Here is a 4,102-nt window from a genome sequence, read left to right as displayed (position 1 = left end):
AGCACTTGTACGATATTAAAACTCGCGACTGAATTGCCTGAATGAATCGAAACCGCGATGACCGTTGCGCTCACGGCAAATTAATGACGTGAGGGTTCTTTTAGATTGAGGTGTGAGGATGTTAAATAAATGTTTAGTCAGTTACTAAACTGATGTATTCACAAAACTAAACTGTATATTTACAAGTGTTGATGTATACTCTACGAGTGCTGGTGAGTGTCTGCCAGATCTTCCTCTCAAGCGAGAATGTTCTCCTCTAGAGGGTGTCTTGTCGAAAAGAATGAATGGTTTTAGTCGTCGTTGTTTTCCTTATTAGGGAATGTTGGACGAAGTAACTAAGGGGGTGGAGAGTAGGGATGACTGACAGTGAAAAGTAAGAAGGGTGATGGAAGGAAAGGTGAGTGAGAAGGTTAGAAGAAAAAGATGACCTGCGATTGAGGCGTACGGTGGTGGAAAGGAAGGTGCGAGTAAGAGGGTGTGAAGAAAGGGATGACTTGTGGGTGATGCGTACGGTGGTGACGAACGTTTATGACTGTTTCCCGGTGATTTTATGATGGTGAGAGTTTGAAGCAGAGTGGAATGGGGCGTTTTAATACGTGCGTAAATGCAATTAATTTTTCGTTAGCCGAAGCAATGATAGATTGGTGTACTAGTGTCCTAAAGGCCCGTACAGCACTAGTGAAAACTTATTTACATAACACCAATCATTGGATCTACACCTATCAATACAATTAGGGAATTGCCATAAATTCTTAAACCCTTCTGCACACTGTTTCCAAATTTCCATTGTAGGTTCGGGTAAATACATATTTCCTAATTTTGTGTTGAAAATCCAATTCGAAAACTATGTCCAATTGTGCAGAAAGTATCACCGGTGGTAAGAAATCTACAAAAAAAGTATTTTTATTTTAGGTGACCAGATTAAAAGAAAATGGAAAAATTTAAGAGACACATACGTACAATATATTAGGTGCAATAAAACAAAAACTGGACAGGCAGCGAATAAAAGTAAAAAATGGGTATGGTCCGATCAAATGAAAACTTTTAATCGTTATTTGACCTATGCTGACACTTCCTCTGACAGTGGTATTGATAGTGAAACAAATATAGAATCTATCGCGAATTTACAAATTCCAGATATTCTAACTGAACATTAAAGATGTACTAAATACTGAAACTGAAGAGACTTGCACACAATTTACGTATGATATTCAGTCATCGCATGTAACTACATTATCCGCAACAGATGTTATTCTCTAAAACCTCAACAAATCGAAAAACAAGTAGGAGACGAAATTCAGAACCATAATCTGTAGAAGAATTGATGATATATTTTAAAAGCAGAAGAAAGAGTGAATATGATGCAATTGATTATATTTTTTTGGGGTACGCAATGATTGAGGAAACAGTTTCTGGAACCAGACACGCAATAACCAAAATGAAAATTGCCGAAGTCATCATGAAACAAGAACTTTTGCATCAAAGGGAACTCACATCAACACGTCTATCTAACCCTGAAAGTATAATTAAACATCATGATAATGATCTTTTATATAGACCTGAAAGTACAAGTAGTTTTAGTAATTCTACCAATTCCAATTCTGTATGTAGATCTGATAGTGCACTAAGTTATCCTTATATTACCAATGTTCAATCAAGGGGAGCGGATGTACATGAATTTCCACTGGCTGATATTATTATATCGACAAATATTTCTAACTTTATTGCGTCATATAATCCATAAGATTTATTGTTTTCATAACGTGCAAATATTATTTTGAAATATCTAATTATGTATATTCTCGTATATTTCTCTCTGTATTTAATATTTATGAGTATTAATACACAATTATAATTACATACATTTTTTTTACCGTAATACAATGACAAGCTGTTCTTCAGGTGAGATAGCTTCACGATAATTTGTATCAGATTTTTTTATATCATTTTTTATGAGTTCCAAAATTTCATCAAAACACTCAATGATCATTCTAAAGTAACTATAAAAGCGTTGCTCATCTTTCCGAAGTTCTGGCATTAAAGTATGGAATTCTCCATATTTTTTTCGTTCTAGGTTAATATCATGTACCCAATGTTTTCTTTTTCTAAAATAAATGTAAATAAATTTGTTGAAAATCATTGGTACATACATACACAATTTAAAAACTATACTGCTCTTCTTAGCTGAATTGTCCTAACTAGTATGTACATGTTTTAGAACATCCGAGAGAACAAATAAATTAGATTGATTCTCCAGTTCTACAATGCGTGCATATGGAGCTTCAAGTATTTTAAAACAGATTGAAAAATGAAAAATTGGTAGATAGGACATATTAGCTAAAGCGGTCAGTACAAAACACTTTATGCTGTGTTAAGAAAACTGCAAACCTGACATTCTGTTCTTCTAACATAAGTACATTCCTTCTGAATTTTCGATACAGTCTTTGCGCAAATTTTTCGCATTAGTGTGAACAGTCTCATAAGACGCCATGCATTTTAAACTGTTGCGAATCTATCGCCGCGAAATATTCGCTACCGCTGCGAATATATCGCATTGGTTTGCGGGAGCCTTTTTATATCCGAAGATATGCTTTGCATAGGCATTGGAAATACGAATTCTCATGTCTGGTTTAATACTATCCGATGTACGAAATAATTTGATTACGTTACTAAAAGTACGACTTGATTTAACTGCTATCGACTGAAATTTAATCACTAAACTGAGAATCAAGAAGTTAAAAGTCTTAAAGAAAAATCTCTTCCTAAGGCGATTGTTTACTACTCATTTCTTATTTGTGAAACCAGACAAACATATTTCAGATACAATACAGAAAGCTGGACACGCATTCGTTTTACGTGTGAATAGGTGTATCCAGTTTGGGGGTCAACACTTTGAACATAAATTAAAATAATAAATAATGCGATTATGGCGTTTATTTTGTTTCTACAATTCATTTTCTGTGAGCTTCCGCCTCAACTACTTACACAATTTCATATGGTCCTTTGAATCAAGGAATCAACTTCTGCGAAGCGCCTGGTGTGCTGTCAAAATTTCTAATCGCGACATAATCTCCAACTTTGTACTTTTTAGGTTTTCTTGCATTTTTACCACCTCGTGGCTACCTTTCTCGCGTATTTTCTCTAAATTCCGAGTAATATTGTTCACTGTACATAAATATTCTTTTAAATTGTCATTTGTTTCTTCCTTTTGATGTACACTGAAAAGCAATTTATAAAGTGTTTCTCCACTGGAGCGATTCACGATGTTATTGATGGCATATTCTATTTCCAAAAGTACAGTGTACCAATCTTTCTTTTCACTATCATCTAGTTTAGCAATCATTGGTCCTATCACCCTATTCACCCTTTCCACCTGACCGTCACTGATACCAGAATCGTGGGATTTCCGCGCGAGCGCATACCCTCTCCATGCCTCCCGTGGGTATTCTACGCAAGCGTTTTCTACCTCTGTCCGTGTGCGCTCTGCTACGGGTGTTCTCTTTGGCAAAAGTCCTACGTCACGTGTTTATGACGCGACTGCCGAGTGGCCCAAGTAGGTCAAAAATCCCAAATCCCAAGCAATCTAAACGCTGAAAGTCGAGAACAGCATGAATTCTCTAACGCGCTCATGATGAAGACCCCGTCCGAAAACCCCGTTCGAATCCAGATGCGACGGTTTTACTTTTTATCTTTAATTATTGTGTAATTTTAGTTTTTAATTTGAAAGTAAAATGAAAGGTTTGAAAATATTAATTTAAGAAGCATTTTACAAAAATGGGAGATGTATTTATTCCTCTTTACTATTTAAATTTTATATTACACAAATACATATTTTCTTATATAGGGTGTTCGACAACTACTGGGAAAAAATTTAAGGGGTCATTCTTTCAGGCAAAATAAGACGAAAATCAAGAATAACGAAATTGCGAAAAATGCTTCGTTTGTTAGTTATAAGCGTTTAAAAATTGACACAAATCATGGCAATCCGCGCGCACCGAGTGTCAGCGGATCACGGCTCATCAGGGGCGTACAGTCACCTTAAAGACTCAACGCGTGCAGGAAAAGTCGGTAGAACAGCTGTTTACTTACCCCGTAGAAGATG

Source organism: Dufourea novaeangliae, unplaced genomic scaffold (genome assembly GCF_001272555.1).
Source record: "Dufourea novaeangliae isolate 0120121106 unplaced genomic scaffold, ASM127255v1 scaffold15, whole genome shotgun sequence".
Lineage (NCBI taxonomy): Eukaryota > Metazoa > Arthropoda > Insecta > Hymenoptera > Halictidae > Dufourea > Dufourea novaeangliae.
This window is presented reverse-complemented; position numbering follows the sequence as displayed.